General features: G+C 47.1%; 1 protein-coding gene across 2 annotated transcripts in view; it reads right to left on the bottom strand.

Moving 5' to 3' along the window:
• Taok3 (TAO kinase 3) overlaps positions 1 to 20,679 on the bottom strand; it is a 188,177-nt gene extending 167,498 nt beyond the window's left edge. Inside the window, exons 1-2 of one of the 2 annotated variants that reach the window (XM_057763918.1) lie at positions 20,500 to 20,679; positions 9,653 to 9,751 (exon numbers count right to left, since the gene is read on the bottom strand). The gene's annotated coding sequence lies outside the window, so the exon portion shown is untranslated. The remainder of the gene's footprint in view (positions 1 to 9,652; positions 9,752 to 20,499) is intronic. The other variant, XM_057763919.1, reaches the window with a different exon arrangement.

The following is a 20,679-nucleotide window of genomic DNA, read 5'->3' as shown; positions in this document are numbered from 1 at the left end:
GGCACATTTCATGACAAAGAGATATTTGTTGGTATTTTAAGGTAAAAAAGCTACATGACACCGGCTCTCCTAGTTACTACTTTAAGAACTATACAGAAATCTAGAGTGTTATATAAAAAAATACATCTGCGATAGGGTATGATTTGTATCTTGTAATTACTAACAAATCTACGCCACTGACCGAAGCAAGAAGAAAGACTGTCTGTATGCCTGGCCACCAGCCATCCCGGGGAAAGGATAGAGGTAGGCGGATTCTGAGTTCAAGGGCAGCCTGGTCTATATTGTGAGATCTGGGCCAGCTAGGACTACACAGTGACACTCTGTCATAAATAAACAAATGAAAGAATTAAAAGCGGACAAGAACACCATTTTTCTGGACAGTTGATGAAGCAACAAGAGCAAGAGGTTCAGCTTCCACGTTTGCCCGCTCTCCAAGCTGCTCTAGGGTCAGGAACCCCCAATTCAAGACTGATAAGGAACTCCTTTCTAACATCTGACATTTAGAGACTTCCGAGTGACATCTGGTCATCATTACTTTGGGGGCAGATTCAAATGTTGTCACAGTTGAGTTGCAGGTCCCTAAAATAAAGGTTATTTTGATGCCTGCTACACTGTAGAGAGATTACCACTCACACTACTGGGTCACCTTTTAGGGAAGGCAAATCATCGGTATCAAAGGATTAAACTGGGGCTTTAGGAACTACATTTTGTTTTGTTTTGTTTTTTGAAATAGAGTTTCTTTGTGTAACAACTCTGGCTGTCCTGAAACTCGCTCTATAGGCCAGGCTGGCCTCGAACCTACTGAGAGCTGTCTGCCTCTGTCTCCTGATTAAAGGTATGCAGCACTACTACCACCCAGTAAATTTTTAATCAGAATACTGACTTCCCACTATTATAAGCATCCAAAATACAAAGCTCAAACAATGACAAGAAACGCAGACTGGTTGGCCTACCTGGTTGCTTGTACAGTTCTACCCCATGGCCATGCTTTGGGGAAGAAAACACATTTAAAAGAATAAGTGAAGGCTTGTTTCCCACCTACCCACAAGATGAACATTTACAGACGGGATGACAGTTTAGTCTCCGGGTGCCTGAAGTCAGCTGAGGGGCTCTCTCACCCTAACCAGCCTGGAAGGAACCTACTCCTGTGTAGTCTCCACCCCACCTGGAAACCCCTGGCCGTAAGCCTCTTCAGCTCCTCCTTTTCTTCTTCCTCCAGATTAACCACCTCTCAGCCATAGTCCCTAACCCTGTGACCTGCTCATGGAAACATCCACCCCCTCACTGTCCTCCATCACTGCCTACCCACCCCTCGACTTGGCCTACATCACGCTGAGACATCACTGCGGAGGGGGATGGACCCACTGCAGAGGGAGGGGCCTTCCTGGACAGAAACGTGCTTCCGGGATGCGAAGGTCACTAGCTCCAACCTGCTCATCTCCACATCCAGAAGGATCCTTCCCAGGTCCTATCTTTTGGAACCTCTGGGCCCTCCTCACAGGGGCCCTGTGAGACCCTGTGACACCGTAGGTGGCTAGCCCCCCCACCCTTCCACACAGGAGTTTGTGCTCACAACTCCCCCTCTCCGCTCTCTCTCACTCTCCCTCACTCCTGAGCTGTCAGCTCTCTCCGTAGCCGCTAATGCCCTCGGCAAATCTCTCCCCGCTGCTTTTCTTTTTTATTGTGGCTGTCTTCTGTCCAGACCCTTGGTCCAAATTCTCATTCCCAATCTCTTTCTTCCTTGAAGTCACTCCACAAACTAGCTGTGGAGTGACCCTTCAAAGGCTCTGATTGCATTGCTCTCTTCTATTCAAATGGCTCAAATGGCTCCCCACTATCTCTGGTTCAGAGTTCAAGCCTCTTGCTAGGTGATTCAAAAGGCCTTTGATTTCCCGCTGTCCCTACGTACCCCAGGCTTTGTTCATATCCTCTGGACTTGGCTGAGCACGCATTGATTATGTCCTGCCACACCTGATGAAAAGCTGGCCAGCATTTGGGACTTCGTTCAGATTCCACCTCCACCATGTGAAGTTGCCCCTGACAGCTTCCTGATGGCACCTGCGCCCTGTGTCTTTGCTTTAAATGACGTCAACACTCCTTAATTTCATTATGACTAGAAATAGGAATGCTTAGTCACGTCTTCTGTGTGGCGCCCGCACGGTGGCAGACGATTGGGACCATTCATCAGAATTAAAGATCACCTGCCCAGGGCCCAAGTTGAAATTTTATGTCTGTCTTGTTTCTGAAGACCCAGGAGCCAGTTGAGCCAGTTAACTAAATCAACAATAATTTGTGTAGGTTTGTGAAAGACTTCCAGAGATGTCGTTAAGGAATTTTCATTTCTATTATATAACAAAAATAAGTAGGAGCAATCCCTCTCCTAGGTACATTCCCCAAAGAACTAATATATATATATATATATATATATATATATATATATATATACTCATGAAAATGTATCCACAGAGATCAGAGAGACAGTCAGCCATAGTACATCATGCATTCCTGGATTCCAGCACCCACATGAGGAGGTTCACAATGCCTGTAACTCTAGTACCAGGGTCTGACACCTTCCTCTGATCTCTCTGTGCACTTACACACATACACATACACACCAATGCATAAAATGCATATGAGGATGCTCACATCAACATTATCTGCAATCACCAAGTAGAAACAAATCAAATGGTACCAACTGATGAGTACACAGAATACAATGTCACCTACACATTGGGACACTGTTGGTCTGAAAAGGGAATGAAGTATTCACACATGTTACAACATGAGTGAGACTTGAGAACATGCAAAGTGGAGGAGACACACACACACAAAACCACATATGGTCTGAGTCCACACATAAAAACATCCAGAATCAGCTGGTTCACAAAGCCAGAGATTTAGCAGTTGCCTGGTGATGAAGCCACTGCAAGTGTCTGCTAGCAGGAACCTCTGCTGTTAGGGACACGGGACTGCCAAGGGTCAAGATCTGCAGGTCAAGACCCCTTTCAGGGGTCACCTAAGACTAATGAAAAACACAGATATTAACGTTATGACTCATAACAGCAGCAAAATTTCCATTATGAAGTAGTAGCAAAAATAATATGGTTGGAATCACCACAGCATGAGGAAGTGAATTAAAAGGTCACAGCGTTAGGAAGGTTGAGAACCAATGGGTTAAGATCATGATGATGGTTGAAGTAGCATCATGGCTACATCAAAAATCTGAACTGTGAGCTCTGAAATACCGACTTTCACACTAGTAGATTATGTATGTGGGTGGGGAGGTGTGTGTGTGTGTGTGTGTACGCGCGCGTGCATGTGTGTCTGTATATGTGTATGTGTGTTGGGGGCTGGGGACTGACCCTAGGGCCTCATACCAGGTAAACACTTTACTGATGAGCTGCACCCCTAGATATATTTTTTTTAACTTTTAGGATTTCCCCAAGTTGCTTAAGCCGGCCTCTGTAGCCCACGTAGATCCTCAACTTATGATCCTCCTGCCTCAGTCTCCCATGTAGCCAGGACTACAGGCCTGTGCCACAAGGCTCAATTTAGCATAATTTTCTTCTTATTGGTTAAGGAAAAGATAGACCTGCCCTAAATTAGAAAAGTACTCCAGTCCTTTTGAGATGAACAGGATCATTGGGTGAATTTACACAGACATAGGTCTACTCTTTCTTTCCCCTCGAATCAAAGTCAGAAACCATAGCATCAGGGCGAGAACAGTGAATGATAGAAGCTGGAGGCAGAATCCTTGTGTTCAAATGTGCACATTGATAGATCAGCATCCTTGCTGTGGGAAACAGATAGAGGCTTCTCAAAACACTAAACCAGAGCAGGTAGGGTAGTGCACGCCTTCCATCCCAACACTCAGAGTGCACAGGCAGAAGGATCTCTCAGCCTGGTCTACATAGCAAGTTCCAGGATAGTCAGAGAGATATAGTGAGACCCTATCTCAAAACAAAAGCAAAAAAACCTCATTGGAAAAGAGAAGTGTGATCCAGCTGCGCCTCTCCTGGGCATCCTACTGGAGGAGTCAGCCATCAGACACTGTAGACACCCATACCGTGCTTAGTGTTACTCAGCTCACAGCACCCACCTCATGGAATTGGGCAGGTGCTAGCCTGTGGGTGAGAAGAGTGGCGAAGATGAACGTAAAACCAAGAATAAAATCCTATCATTTACGTGAAAGTGGAGGGAATCAGACTTACCAGAAGCCAGACATGCAAAGATAAGTGTCACTAAGTGTCACACGTGTTCTGGGCTTTGTGGAAATGAGAATCAAAAAAAAAAAAAAAGCCAAAACCAATTACAGATGAGCTGCAAGTTGCAGAGGAACTGCCAGGAAGTGGGAAGGATGGGGAACTGAAAGGGGTGTGAGGGGGCAGAAGACTGGCATGGTGGCAGCAGACACAGGTCTCTTAGACAAGTGTCACGGGGAAGCCATTGATTAGGATATGTAATTAGTACGTGCAGATTATAAAACTCAGTGCGAACACTAGTGAGGATATAACGGGGTACAAACAGCTTCGGGTTTTGTTTTGATCAATTAAAAACTATCTGCTGGTGGTGGCATGCACCCTTAAACTCCCAGTACTCAAGAGGCAGAGGCAGGAGCATCTCTGGGAGTCCAAGGATAGCCTGATCTACAGAATGAGTTCCAGTGAAGCCCTGATTCAAAAACCAAACCAAGCAAAACCCCCTCCCATGAAAAAAAGAAAAAAAAGAAAAAAAACAATGGATGAAATCCTAGTATTGGGAGGTAGAGGCAGGAGAATCAGGAGTTCAAGGTCAGCTTTGGTAGAGTTCCAGGCCAGACTGAGCTACTCGAAACGCTGGCTCAGCAAAAAGATGGCAGAGGTAGGCAGGGGAAAAGTCAAACAAGACACTGGGTCTTGAAGAAAAGAGGTACCGTCTGAGTGGGTGGAGAAGTCTTTTGATGAACTAACCAAAGGCAGGACTAGCGTGAGCCTGCAACTTCTGACTGCAGAGGAGCCGAAGGGACCGCCCAAGAGCTGAGGAAGTGAGGCTGGAGAAATAAGGCGGGGACAGAGACAAACGGGTGTGGGGAACACCACAGTGGAAAGTGGGAACCTCAGAGAAGAAGGCATTTGAAGAAGGCGTGCAGGAGGGTGGGGTGGGGCGGTGCAGGCCCCAATCTGAAGAGACCGGGGCAGGAAGATGAGGGTTCAAGGACAGCTGAGCCTACATACACACACACACACACACACACACACACACACACACACACACACACACACACACACTGAGATCCGGTCTCAAATAACAACAGAAAACAAAGGACGAAAAGGTAGTTTAGAATGAGCTGGGGTGGGTGGGTGTGAGACCAGAGAGAGGAGAGGCAATTTTGGTGACCTGTGAATGAGGTGACCAGGGTCTGAATCAGAAAGGGAAACAGGAAAAAATGGATTTTTCCTGCAGTGTTAGGAATGTCTGATAGGGGTGCGCAGTTACAAGGACGATGACACAGAAGAATCCAGAAGCAGGACACAAGAGGGCCACGCTACAGATGGAGACCTACACTTCTGAGTGTCAGAACTATGTCCATAGAGGCCACAGAGCCTGAAACAGGGGTAACATTTCTGGATTTAGTCAATTTACTATGTATTGCTGGTGTCTCCAAATTTCACTGCTTTGCGACCATGCCATGAAAATTATCATGGCTTCATAATAATAATAAGGTTTACTGACTCCTTACCAAAGATAGACAGTAAAAGCAAAACAATAACAACTAAAAACTGCCGGGCAGCGGTGGCACACTCCTTTAATCCCAGCACTGGGGAGGCAGAGGCAGGTGGATTTCTGTGAGTTCGAGGCCAGCCTGGTCTACAGAGCAAGTTCTAATTTCAGGACAGCTAGGGCAGTTACTCAGAGAAAGCCTGTCTCAAAAACAAAACAAAACAAACAAACAAAAACTAAAAACACTTCTTTATCTCCTGGTTCTGCTGAAGAATAATCCAAGAATTCTTTTTAGGCTGACCTAACGTGTTGAAATATGATCTCAACCTGCTGTGGCCATGCAGGAGAAAACACCAGAACACACTCTGTCCAGAGATCCAGAGAAAATGAGCGAAACATCAAGGCAACCCTCTGGGCTGGGGCGCTAGCTCAGCCCGTGGACTAGGATTCGCCTCCCCCCCACCACCAAGTGAGAGCTGGCCGTGGCTTCAACACATGTGTGCATGGTGAGTGTACCCTCATGCACATGTGCACGCATGCACACATGCACAAATAATTGATAATAAACCCATACTTCGTTTGCCATGTTGCTTTCCTGAATTTTTCTGAGTTCTATTGAATGGAGAGGAAATTTTCACAGGGGAGGCAAAGAGAAAAAGTGTAAAAGCTGAATTAATCAGACCAAATAATCGTTTTGACGAATAATTACTGGATCTACAGCCAACTCTGTGTTCTCCCCACATCCTCCCACCCCTTGACCTGGGGAGCACGGAACAAGGTGAGGACATGGAAGGAGACCAGCAGGTCCTGTCTCCATGTCCAGAGCAGGGCACTGTGTGACCATACAAAGCTTGGCACACTGTTTTTCTTCCCATGATCACTTCCTGGTTAAGCTGTGAATGGGGGCTGTATTACTTCAAAGCATCAAGCACAGCATAGCCACCAGACGTCAGAAACGGGCTCTTCCCCTGAAGTATGATCAGCCTTGGGCTTTGCAGACACTGTCTCACTTAATCCCACACGGATCACGGGAAGTGGGGACTCTGGCTGATGCCCACTTCCTAGGACCTTAGCAAGTATGTGAGGTGATGGAATGAGCAGACGGCAGACACATTCCTGTGCCAACCCCAAGTATACGTGACTAAAACCACAGTAATATGATGAGGCTGACCATGAGCCACAGTGCAAGGGGGGGGGGGGTCAGGGGTCGTCCTCCAAGAACTGCGCTGCTGACACAATGAGATGTTCTCTGACCCCCTGAGCTGTTCCACAGGGTAGGCGGGACCCTGCTAGAGTTGGAGTCTGACTATTGTTGCCTCTTGGCGGGACACTTACATCACATCAAGGTCAGATGGTGGATGCGAAGAAAAAGATGTGATCAGCCCAAGAGGGACTGATGAGGCCTGGCACACAGCATTACAATGCTTTTAACAGTGTTTCTTGAGACAGTCTGCGGGCAACTGCAGTTTACCTGTGAAAGAAACTTCTCAGCACTGTGTGTGTGCATGAGTTATATATACATTACATATACGTGTTTATACACACACAGGCAGATACAGACACACACACACACACACACACACACACACACACACACACACGCTCCTAAGACATTTCTAAAAATAACCTGCCTCTGAAATTCTTAAGCATCTGGGCCCAGATGTCATATTTCCTCTAAAAGCTTCCTTTTTACATTGCCGCCAGGTCTGAACCAGAACAATCTAGAACTTTGGGCTCCTTCACACTTGTGGATTCTTATTTATCATTTTATATGATGGTTCCAATGTGTCGAGATGGTCTCACAAACCGACTGCAATAACTTGAAGGAGGAAACACAGCGCACTTACTACGAAATTCCGCCCACCCCACCCCCTTTCTGCTAACATGTGGCCTTGTACAAAAGGGGTCCATGTGATCTTTGCAGGCCAGAGATAAGGACTATGACCGCGGGAAACTGGAGAGAAGGGTCAGCACTGTCGTGTCAACTTACTCGGGAGAGTGAGCCTTGTCATCTGGATGGACGCGGCATACTGCTGGCGCTGGGAAAGCCGACAGTCACAGGAGGATGGGATCCAGCAGTGACTTCCACCTTCCCTGACTCCATAAGATCTGAAACAATCTGTCAGGGGGAGGCCCTGCCCACTTCCTCTCCCCACTCCCAGCTCTGACCTGGGGCTGGACTGTGAGACTACACACTCGGCCCATCCTGGAGGTTCTGAGACTTCAATTTATATCACACACACACACACACACACATGATCTAGCATTATATTTCAAAGATTATCTGAAATTTTTAATTTCCTCTTTTCTTTAGATAGGCCTTTCCCCCTGCCACTACACACATTCTTAAACAAACAGTGCCTCCTACACAAAAACAGCAAGAATCAGTTTACACTCGAGACACGCACAATGTTAGAGCTTGGCCAGGGCTGTGTCCGAGCCCACACCTTTCGCCCAGTCCTTGCTCCTATTGCCTAGTAAAGTTGTCTAAAATAACTGAAGGCGCAGGAGGCAGTTTCCCACACAGACTGTTTGAGACTAACTTTAACACACAAAGGAACGGGTTGTCAATTAAAAGTTACCTCCTTGCTTGCGTCATCTGACTTCATTTTATGGACTAGAGCTGCCCCAGAAATTAGTGACCTCAACGCTAAGGTATTTTCCTTTCTACTTTAGTAACTAAAAAATTGCAAAACCATGTAAATGTGGCCAAACTATTTTGATCTTTGTGCGTCTACGTTTGGAATTATATGTGAGAAACTGCTTCATTTTCTGCCCTATCTTACCTTTCTCTGAAGTAAGGAAAACAGGAAGTGATATTCTGAAGGTCTGGATGGACACCATGCCGTTAGAGTAGTTTACTCTCGAAACGTTATGTTAATGTTGGGGCACCCTTTAGGGTAGGTGGCATCCATCTTTAAAAAGGTGACCTTTAGCATATTTTTAAAGTTTTCCTCATGGGCTTTTTTGCCAAGATTATGACATTGTCTTGGCAGCCTGGCCTTCGCCTTGCTATTCCAGAAGAAAGAGGGAAAACTAAAATACTAAGTTTTTACCAATTGACACAAAAGCTCAACTGTGTCAAACTACTAACCATCCCCTGTGGGTCAGCAGAGCCTCAGCTTTAGGTTCTAACTAACCATACCATGTGGGTCAGTGGTCCCAGCTTTAGGTTCTAACTAACCATACCATGTGGGTCAGTGGAGTCTCAGCTTTAGGTTCTCGGCTGGGCTTTGAGCAAAAGGTCCTAAGTCCTTACGTAAAATTCAACAGGAAGTTTAAATGGCTCCTGTGTGTGAATACTGTGTCAACACACGGCGACGGTCCACATAAAATTCGAAACAGGTATGCTTACTCGCAATGGACTGTCCGAAATGCAGGCCCCTCAATGTCCAAGCCCACGTGAAGGAGAGGCCTGAGCAGTCAATAAGCCCTTGAGGTGAGTTTCTTTGAAAGACTGACTGGCTCACAGGAGAGATCAACCTGAGACCGACTTCAGTGCCAGGGACACCCTAGGCTGTCAAGCGCCTTCACTCTGAGAAAGGAAGCTCTTAGCAGATACTCAAGGGAGACTCAAGCAGCACTTCCTGGTCAGACCGGGAGCCTCAAGAGCACTTTACAGGGCTCTGCGTTTTGACATTTGGGGAAGGAATGTTCTAAAACAAGTTTCCAGTCCGCACCTCCTTAGTACCTCCACCCCCTGTACCCCCAGTTCCCACCAAAGAGAACAAACAGGCGCCTGCTAAACAAATACCATGTCGAAATCTATGACATTTGGTCAATGCCTGCTGCCGCAGTGACACCAGGCCAGGCCAGGCCAGGCATCCATAAAGCCATTGGCATAGTTAGTGCTCCACGAATACACCCGTCATCCCTCTGCCTGGGTGCTCCCTGTGCTTGCACGGGACACACCCTGTCAGGAGGTAGTGGAAACATCACAAGAGGCACTCACCGGGTGCGGGTTTCTGGAGAATGCAGACCGGTCAAAGCGCCTTCACATTTTATTCTTCGATCTACAGTGCCTTCTCTTCAAAGCTTAGGGATGAGAAGTCTGCAAGAAACCCCATAAAATCCTTATGAGGAACTACAGATGAAGAAGCATGAGCAGGGTGCCCCACGGTGCTATCAGGCCCAACGGCCTGCATGCGGCATTTCCTGTTCCGACGCCCATTGGCCCTCGCAGGTGCATGTGCCTCTGGGTGGTGTCAGTCTGCCGTTTGGTTTGCGTGCTCTCTCTCTCTCTCTCTCTCTCTCTCTCTCTCTCTCTCTCTCTCTGTGTGTGTGTGTGTGTGTATGTGTGTGTGTGTGTGTGTGAACTAGATCCCTCGAAGGAGATTTAAGGTTGGGATTACCCTCACTGGGAACACCTAGGATCTAGGACACTCCCACCCTAGGTTCAAACTGAGAACGATCCAGCAAGGTTCATTACGGGCTGGTGACTGCCTGATCTGAAAGGGCTGGGGCAGTTTACTTCAACAGGTTGCTATGATTTCTCTAAAACTCACCATTACTGAGCCTGTCCTGGAGAGCAGGGACAATGAAACAGGATGGCTTCAAGTTCGAGTCTTGTTTAGGCTACAGAGGAATTTCAAAGCCTGTGTGGGCTTCAGGGTGAATTCAAGGACAGCTTGGGCAACCTAGTCAGAGGCTGTTTCAGAAATGAGCAGTGGATGGAGAGGCTGAGGAGAGGGCTCCACGGTTAAGAGGACTTGCAGCTCTCTCTACCAGAGGTCTGGAGTATGAATCCCAGCACCCACACAGAATGGCTCACAAGATGCCTGCAATTCTAGTTCCAAGGGATTCAAAGGCCACTTCTGACTTCCCTGGGCACACACACCCATACATGCACTGCCACACACATAATTTTTTTTCCCGAGACAAGGTTTCTCTGTGTAGCTTTGGTGCCTGTCCTGGAACTCACTCTGTAGACCAGGCTGGCCTCGAACTCAGAGATCTGCCTGCCTCTGCCTCCTGAGTGCTGGGATTAAAGGTGTGCGTCACCACCACCCGGAACACACACATAAATTAAAAAAAAAAATCTTTAAAAATAATGGTGGCCTGGGAAGACTGTTGAGTGGTCGGCAGCGTGCTCGTCTAGCCCGTGTGAAGCCTGAGGTCCAATCTCAGCATCCACCCCTCTGTTCAAAACGTGGTTCCTGGTGCTAGAATACTGTGATGGACAGAGCATGGCCTGGGATTTGGTAGATTTTATATATAAGAAGGGGAAGAAAAGTTTCATATGGCAGAGACTGAAGACACTCAGTTGATGATTGGTAAAGCTGATGGCGGGTCATGTTTACCATAAAAGCATCATGATCAGGCCACTTGAAGCCTAAAAAGACTTTTCAAGCTTGGCATCTCACACCAGAAACCCCCTGCATTGTGGAGGCTAAGGTGCGAGGATGGCAAGTTCAAGGCCAGCCTGGTTTACACGGGGAGACGCTGGAGAAAGAGACAGGAACCTTTTCCATGGAAGTGAGGGCTTGTGTGTCCTTGGTATTTGGAGGGCATGTTGAAGGTAGTACTCGGGGTTGCCAGCAGGCAAAGAAGACCTCGCCAGTGCTCAGTTATTTTAATTCAGGCTTAGAATGAATTTCAATCAAAATTACTCGTACATGCAGAAAGCTGATGACACCCCCAAAATGACATGAGCTTGAGCTGACCAACCAATGGAGAGCAGGCGAGAGGACTCCCAGGAGCTCCCGTGCCACGGCTGGGGTCAGTGCTACTGTGGGTTTAAGTACTTGGCACCTAAGGAGGCATCACAGGCATCGGAGCGGTCTCCTTGCCATGAATAGTTTTCATAGATTTTTCTCCAGCCTGAGGTGCATTCTTGGCTTGTATGGTCAAAAATAAAGAGAACGAACGCAAGACCAACCCAAAAGACAAACCTAACATCCAGAGAGTAAAGAGGACATGAAAATGTTTCCAAACTGTATTTTCCTTCCTCAGGATTTTTACTTCCTTATGTTCAGAACAACGAAACTCTTTAGCCAACCAATTGGAGAACTCGCTCACGCCAGATTTCTGTAAGACATCCACCAAATCTTCACTAAGCAACTAGATAGGGTGACAGCAAAGAGTAAAAACAAGAACCCCTGTCTTTGTGGACCCTAAATGCTAGTGCCATGACTTAAGGTGAACAAAACAGACAGAATATTTACTATGTCTGCCAGAAGTTAGCAAGTGCTGGTGAGAAATTCAGTCTGGAAGGTGGGGGGACCCCCCAAGTTTATCTGTGCTCAGCTACTAAGTGCTCATCCTAGAAAGGAAGGGTGAGCGCATGCTTTGGAAGGACAGCATGTGGAGGTGACTTAAGCCATCAGCATCTTCTTTGGCTCTGAATCTCAGAGAAAGTGCAACCTTCTAAAGATCCCAACTAATAAAAAATACCGTCCAAAGAAACAAACGAATAGACGCCAACCTTAACAGTCACAGCGGACTCAGGAGGCAGAGGCAGGTAGATCTCTGAGTTCAAGTCCAGTCTGGTCTACAGAACAAGCTCCAGGACAGCCAGGGATAACCAGAGAAACCCTGCCTTGAAAAACCAAGAGTCAAAGCGAGATGCTGAAAACGACCAGGAATCTTTCCAAGTCCTGGGTTTCTGACGTCTCCTGATCAGACATTCCAACTGTCAAGCTCAGAGGTTATCTTTCCTTAGGAACTGTCCTATTAACTTCGTCTGCAGCAACAACTGTGTTTTATAATTATCTGAGTAGCTACACTTAAATACTAGCTTAGATCTAAAGTGTTACACTTCAATACAATTCAATAATTAAGGTATTGGTTGCAAGGTTAGAAATAGAAGAGACTGTCCTTTTAAAACCAGATGATGAACTTCTACAAAGGACAAGGGAAGTGGAAACCCTAGAATGGACTATCAGACAGAATATCCTAGAACAAAGAAAGCATATACTTAGAGAACTCAAGAGAAAAGAGGCTGGTCTAAGGTCTCATGAACCAAGGCAGAACAGTCTTTGTCCAGCACATGCATGGCCCTGGGTCTATAAAAAAATATTCTAGAAAAAGAAAAGAATCCTGAAGATAAGGGACAAAGGCATTGAAAGGGCAGGGCTAAGATGGGACCATGGATGGCAAGGCAGGAAGGACATGACCAATAGGTAGGTAAGATGGCTCAGGGGGAAGGTGGTAGGAAAATCTGACCCCCACCGGTTGTCCTCTGACCGCCACAGGAATGCCCCGGCAATAACCGAAACACAGAAAATAAGTGTGTGAAGAATGGGGTGCTCAAACCCAAGAACAGGTTGCTAAATCTGCCCTGTGTTGACTAGGCCAGGAGATTGGTCGGCGGCTCTGTCTAGATGAAGAAAATCAATGCCTTCCTCTGAGGAAGTCACAAAGTCCCTGTTTGCTCAGAAGGACAGAAAGTTGAGGCTGGGGGATGGAGAGCTGACTCGGCAGAAAGAGACCTACATACACACAAAGGGACAGAACAACACCCACATAAAATTATAAAATTAAAAAAAAAAACATTTTAAAGGAGACACTGGACAGTTGTCACAGTGCGCCTGCCCTAGCACCCACTAAGGCAATTACAGGACCATAGCAGGTAGGTGAGAGAGGAGGACGAGGGTGGAGGGCTTCCAGAGGAAAAGCCGGCTCTGAGGCGGAGCTCCTGCTTCTGCCCCCAGTACAGAAAGTCAAAGCGACTGGATCTGCTTCACCTGGACCAGGCTCGCTACTGTCTTTGTCATCTCGGGAAGTCACTGACTCTTTGAGTCTCAGTTTTTCTATATGTAAAGTTATTCCTTGTTCTTTTGGAGTCAGGTGTCACTCAACTGAGCAATAACCTGGGAGAGCACAGCGAAGATGGCTGGAGAAAACAGTCCGAAGGGGTAAAAGAAGCAAGCCCACCGTGGGCTGGGCCATTTGTGTCTGCCGCTGTTCTTGGCAGTTAACACAGGGCCATTCATTCGTTCGTTCGTTCGTTCGTTCATTCATTCATTCCGAGAGTCCAGAGTCCTATACATTCTTACTGGACAGAAGAGAAAATCTGATGCTTCCAATGTCACCAACTTACTCAGGGCCAGGCAGGTGGTACAATACCAGAGCCAAAAAAGTTAGTTTTTTTAGGTCTTTCTGAGTCTATGAAGTCTTCTCTCCACAGTATCAAACAATGAAGTGCTAACATCTGTTCTTGTTTTCCAAAGGGAATCCTGTCTCTCTTCCCATCCTTTATTTTAAAAAATTATTTTTAATATAGTACTTTTTAAAACTATCATTACTATTTTTAAGCATGTGTGTGTGTGTGGGGGGGGAGTTATGTGCATATATGAATGCAGGTACCTGAAGAGGATGGAGTTATTGCATGCCCTGGAGCTGGAGTTCCAGAAGGTCTTGAGACAGCTCTACTGTTACTGGGAACTGAATCTGGATCCTCTTTAAGAAGTGGGTTACAGGGATTGAACTCTGGCCATCAGAGTTAGAGGCAAGTGCTTTAAGGGACTAAGTCACCAGGCAGTGGTGGCACATGCCTTTAATCCCAGCACTTGGGAGGCAAAGGCAGGTGGACCTCTGTGAGTTCGAGGCCAGCATGGTCTACAGAGTGAGTTCCAGGACAGGCTCCAAATAGCTACAGAGAAACCATGTCTTGAAACCCCTCCCCCCCCAAAAAAAAACAAAAAAAGGGATGGGTCGTATTGATGTGCCCCCTCTTCAGATCCTTTTGATGAGCTAAATGCTCACTGAAGACTAGAAAGGAGCCACGAACATGATTATTAATTTTCCGATTACTGTTTCCTCATTCTTAAACACACTACTGAGCACACTTCCTACCTCATGGTCCACACTTAGCTACGTGAAGATGAGGCAGGCTCATCTTGTCACCTTATGAAGGCCTGCAAAGACGAGGAAGGCCTGCCCATTTCCTCAGCTCGGCCAGTCAATGAGAAACGTGGAAACAGGGACCTTGCATCCAATGGCTGAAAGGATTTTGCAAACCAAGTGTGGTGATCATGCTTGTGATCTTAGAACCTGAAAAGCGGAGAGGAGGAGAGGGGAGGAGAGTGAAAGGGAGGGGAGAAGAGGAGAGGCCATGCTTGGCAATGGCCAAAGACCCTGTCACAACACAAGCAAAACAGAAACAAAGCAGTTTTACAGAGACAATAGAAGCATAAAGTCTCCCGAAACACCTTTATTATCCTCTCTCCTACTAGATCTTGACCCAGGTCACTTAAAAACCATGTCAAAGTGGTTTTTTGAAAATATTTGTGTTAGGGGCTATAGTTCAAAGGCAGGGCACTTGCCTAGTGTATTTGAGGCCCCGAGTTTGAGTCGCATCAACTAAATAAATACAATAAAATAATGTGTATTTGCACATTCCAAAAACACAGTCTTCTGTTTATCCCCGTGATTAGTGCTGCTCTCAGCCCTGGTCAGAAAGATGTCTTCCTGCAGTGGGCGGTGACAAATGAGCAGACTCAGAAGTGGGCGGGGTGCTAAGAAGTGCCGGGCAAGTGCTCCACCCTAGATGAAATATCTGTGTCCAGGAGCCTGCCAGGCCTCCAAAGGAAGGCTGTGTACAGGCTGGAGGATGGGGAGGGGGCTGTGAGTGACGTCTACTGGGCACGGCATGCCCACTGCATTCATGAACTCTGCAGCGGGGTTACCCACACGCGATGAAGCCAAAAGATGAGCCAGCACTCAGCCAGCATGCCAGCAGGCACAACTAACTGGACTCAGTGGATTACATACACAGGAGTGTGGGGGTGGGATGGTAGACATGAGGTGGGAGAGACAGAGAGGAGTGGCCTGGAGTGGATATGATTAAGATACATTGTATACATGTATGAAGTGGTCAAAGGATGAATAAAAGATACTTTAAACATTAAACATTAAATGAAAATTTAAAAGGACTTATGTTCTCAATAGGACAGAAAATTGGCTATGAACTATGATTCTGGTTAGTGTGTTTACTGCCAAGACCAATTAAGTTATTAGCTTATTTAAGAAAGCTTTCTGCTTAATTAGTGGAATCTATTGTAGGGGGAAGCAAGGCGTATTTGAATTGCCATTGCCCTTGTTTGTCATGGACATACAGACAGAAAGGGGAATACATGGCCATAAATACAGGGTTGGCAGGGCCAGAGAGATGGCTCAGTGGTTAAGAGCACTGGTTGTTCTCGTAGAGGACCCGGGTTCAGTTCCCAGCACCTACACGGTGGCTCACAAGCATCTGTAACTCTAGTCCCAGGGGATTTGACGTCCTCTTTTGGCCGTAGCAGGCGACAGGCACACATGCAGGGCACGGATATTCATTCAGGTAAAACATCCACATACATGAGAGAAAAGAAAAGGAAAAGAAAGTCCTTGCTTAGAAAATAAATAAACACAGGGTTGGTGAGACGGCTCAGTGGGTAAAGGCATGTGCCACCAACACGGATGAACTGAGTCTGATCCCCGGGACCCACATGATGGAAGGAGAGAATCACCTCCTACAGGTTGTGCTCCGACCTCCACATGGACATATGATCCTATACCTACACAGCGCAGATAAACGAATATAATAAAGATGAGCATATACTACAGAATCCCAGTTTAATCTGGGAATAAACATTTCCCTTAAAATAGCAGAAGAAACTGGAGTTGAACTCTTGTAATGAATATTTCATTCATTAATTACACTATTAAAATAAAGCATTAAAGGTGGATTCGATTTCACTTCCTTCATGGAGGCCGGAGGTAAAATGACGGGTCCGCTGCTGATGGACTCAGGCACGGGCTGTTCCGCTGCTGGGAGCTAAAGACATCCTCACAAACAGCAGAGCGGCCAGTTAAACAGGTGACACGGCTAGCCCACCACAAGTTAAGTCACCCAGGCCAAACCGCACCCCAAAATAAGAACTCAAGAACTAGCTGCTGTGAGTGACAGAAATTTCCTCCCTGAAGGAAGATAAATTGAAGATGTTTTCTCAGTAAGTCCCCAAAGTCCCTAAACATGTTAAGGCAGGATCTTTCCTTGTATGTATGTGTGTATGTAGGTATGTATGTACATATGTATACGTACACACATATGTATACATATACATGTATGTATACATAATGCACACATATATGTGTATGTATGTCTTTCTGTGTGTGCGCATGTGTGTATCTGTCTGTTCTTTTGGGGAGAGGAGGAAGGAATTAAAACCAGAATCAAATTATGAAGCAAGATGCATCTGTATGTAACACTAGAAAGAACATGGGTGCAGAGGGAGGCTTCATGATTCCTCTGCCTCAGCTCTCCAGCACTGGCCCCACTCCTACCCCCTGCTCTACTGAAGACCGTGTGTTTATGAATGTTGGCAAGCAATGAAAACACTTGTTCAGGTTGGCTTGCCTGTTAAGCCACGCTAGATAGGCAGGCAGCCTCCAAGAGCACAATGGACCCACTGTGCAGGATGCCATGCAGTAAGGAAAGTGTCAGGTGGGTGCTTGGCTCCTGGGCTTGGCTAAGAGCAGGGAAGAAGATGCAAGGGCACACCTGAGTCTCTCCTGTTGTTGCATTTTATTAAAGCAGGAAACAAGCCTTTCTCTTCTTTTTCTTTTTTTTTTTTTTTCTTTTTTTTTTGTTTTGGAGACAGGGTTTCTCTTTGTAGTCCTAGCTGTCCTGGAACATGCTCTGTAGACCAGGCTGGCCTCTTACTCACAGAGATCTGTCTGCCTCTGCCTCAAGTGCTGGGATTAAAGGCGTGTGCCACCACTGCCTGGTTGAAACAAGCCTTTTAAGCGAACAATGATCTCACAGGAATTCTTATCTTCTCACACTCCTCCCCCAGGGAAGAAGGGCACAGGCTCCTCTTAGCAGGAAGAATTCTACTCCACTCTGTCTTCATCATTCCTGGATCAACACCATACGGGAAAGCAGTTGCCATCACTGGCTGGGTGATGACTCAGGAGAGGAAATACATACAAGGAAATACATTTATTGTTTTGACTTCAGAAATGACTATTTACACCACTCAGAAGTGAGCTAACAAGATGGCAAAAAAAAAAAAAAAAAAAAAAAAAAAACCCTTCTATGTTGGACACTTCTCTGAGTTCCTGGAAGAACTGGGGTGGGGGCTTCCCATTCAGAGGTACACCCCCATGCTCTACCCTTAGGATGAAGAGACACAGCTATTAACTGACTCAACCCCCCCCCCCAACACCCTCTTAACTTCACTTCTTCTTTGAACTCTGGGAAAATCTGTGCCTGCTGCAGCTGGTCTGGTGTCCCTCAGGAAGGATTTTTAGTGGGTGGGTTTCCATCATCACCCCTGGTTCCATCTCATGGCATCAGAACTGCTGGGAGGGAACAAGCCTTTTCCTTACTATCGCCTGGGTGAAAACCATGTCAGATGTTGGTCTTGGGCCGAAATGACAGCGAGGCTGACAGTGTGCTCGGTGTTCGGTGGGAAGATCACTCGCCTAGCATGCAAAAGGCCCTGGGTGTGACGCTCTGTACCTAAACAAACAACAAAAGCAAGCCTACTTTTGTCGTTATTCTGAGGCCTAAACCCAGGGCTTTGGGCTCCTTAGGTAGAAAATCCCCAACCCCTTGTGTCTACTGGAAACAACACAGTGTACCTCTTGGTGGAGCTACCTAGTGCTAAACACAGGTGAAATATTTCTTCGGCTTTTTGAGATGCTGTTTTAAAGTCCAGGCTGACTTGGTACTCCTTGAGTAGGTAGCCCAGGCTAGCCTCCAGCTCAAAATTATCCTGTCTCAGCATCCTGAGTCCTGCTGCCATGGCCAGAGAAGGGATTTCTAACTCCGCACACTCGAAACCTGAGTCAGAGGAGATATCTAGACAACAGAAATGGAATCGTACTTAATTCTCCATTATTTCCCTAAAACTACCCTCTTCTAAGCTTCCAAAACCAAACCAAAACAGAAAGACAGAAAGAAATAATACAGTGATGAAGAGAGCAAAAGCAGTGTCAGAAACAGAGAAAAGGAAAAATTAAAAAAAAAGAAGAAATGCAAGAATTCTATAAAAATGCCCCAATAAAAATTCATTGCTTTGGAACGTTAATCCAAAAAATAATTTAAGGAAAAAAATCATGATTTTTAAAAAATCTTCAAATATAAAGTTGATGGCTAAATAAAGTGCATTGGGGTTGAATTCAGAAGGCGGGTGGGGCCATGTCAACCTAACACAGCCCTGGGGTTATGATATTTTCCCATCCCTCAGAGAAGAACCTGCCACCATGGACTGCTTCAACTCTTTGTCCCAGCCTTAAGACAGACCTACAGCGTCTGCTTTGAATATGCATATCTGGCTTAGATGCCTAGAAAGTGCCATTCGTTTATCAACCCAGCAACTGCTTTGAAAAATTGACTGTGACCTTCTAATTGTGTCTAACACATCAAAGTTTAAACAGCCTTAACTACTGGTTCTCTTAAATCTGCATTGCAAACACTGATAGGGTCAGGCTGCCAAATGGGAAAAAGTTTCTTAACTCCTCCTGGAGCGAAAATGAAAAACTAAAACCAAACCAACCAACCAACTAAACAAACAACGACAAAAGGCCAAAACCTGCTTCAGAAGCACAATTTTCAGTATCAAAATTAACATCCTAATTAATCCAAAGTGAGGATATTCCAAAAGACATCTTCCTCCAGCTTCTTGGGATGGGGTCAAAGGGAAGCCCCTCTAGTTTTCCCCCAGATCTTTCATCAAGGAATTCCCCAGGTCGAACTTTAGTAAAGAGATGGAAAGCCAGTCTGCTGTTTACAAGAGACCTGGCCCGCGAGTCTAATCTCTACAAATCGTCTGGCTAGCCCTTGGCCAAGTCCTTGCGATCCGTGTCTTTCATTCCCGGGCCCATCACATGATCCCCCTTCCAGTGTCCCGGAACTCAACACTCAGGGAGACCTAGGATTCGTAGAAGCGGAACATCGGTGTCCAGGTGTCAGCTTTGCTGCCGTCCCCGCCGGATGCCACCAGGACCCAGGCAGCCCGTGTTTTTCCCCCAGGTGCCTGACTGCCAGGTCAGAAAGCCACACCTTCGCTCTGAACGCTCGCTTTTCTCTGGTATCCCATTCACCCGCTCTCCTTGGACTCCGGTGCTGGCCCTGCTCTGGGACACCTGTCTGTCTTGTCCTTTCGTGGGGACCCCTCTTGTCACCCAATTGTCCTAAACTTTCTTCAAGTCATCTTTACATCCATCGAGAGAGCAGTTTCCAGAACCACTGCCCTGGCCTCCCTTGAGGTTCTTTGCCTATCTCTTGGGTGCCCTTCCTTCATTCCGCTGCCTGGATTCTCTCAAATCCACTTGCTCAGTCTGCAGTCCCGGTCCTTCTCAGTGTCTCCTCCGCTCACTCCACGGGTCCGGTCCCTTTCTGAGTCCGGTCCGCTCTTCCCACTGGTCTACCTGGGGCGGATCTTCTCGTTCATCCCACCGTCCCAGTCCCTCCGGAGTCCTCTTGCTCATTCCACTGCCCCTGGTCCCTCTCCAGGTCCCTATTCAAGTCGCTTCGTTAATCCCACTGCCCAGTCCCGTTCTGGGGTCCCCTTGCTCACCTGCGGTATTTCTCGGTCCCCTCCTCATCTTGCTTTCCCCATCCCTCTCGGCATCCCCTCTCTCACCAGCAGTCCTACTCGGAGTCCACGCTTTACTTCGCCGTCCCTGAACTCATCCCGGTCCTCTCCCTCACCCGCGGTCCTTCTCGGGGTCCCCTTCGCACTGCCCGTCCCGGTTCCCTCCCGGTCCCCCGAAGCACTGACAACTCCGTTCCTGGGATGCTCGTGGCCGCTGCTCCGGGTCCCGGCGCTGGGACTCCGGCTGTCACTCTGGCGCCCGCGCTCTCACCTCAGCACTGTCACCCGCGACTCTGTCGCCACCGCCTTCTCTCACTCGTGCCCGAGTCGCTCTTGTGCCGAGTCCTCGCGTGCTGCGTCGCCACGCGCAGCCTCCCGCCCGCGAGTCCGCGTCGCGCTCCACTCTCCACTCTCCACGCAGGACCCTCGCTGCCGCCGCTGCTGCTGTCCG

Source organism: Chionomys nivalis, chromosome 3 (genome assembly GCF_950005125.1).
Source record: "Chionomys nivalis chromosome 3, mChiNiv1.1, whole genome shotgun sequence".
Classification (NCBI taxonomy): Eukaryota; Metazoa; Chordata; class Mammalia; order Rodentia; family Cricetidae; genus Chionomys; species Chionomys nivalis.
The sequence above is the reverse complement of the archived record's forward strand: the minus strand, read 5'-3'. Positions and strand labels throughout refer to the sequence as shown.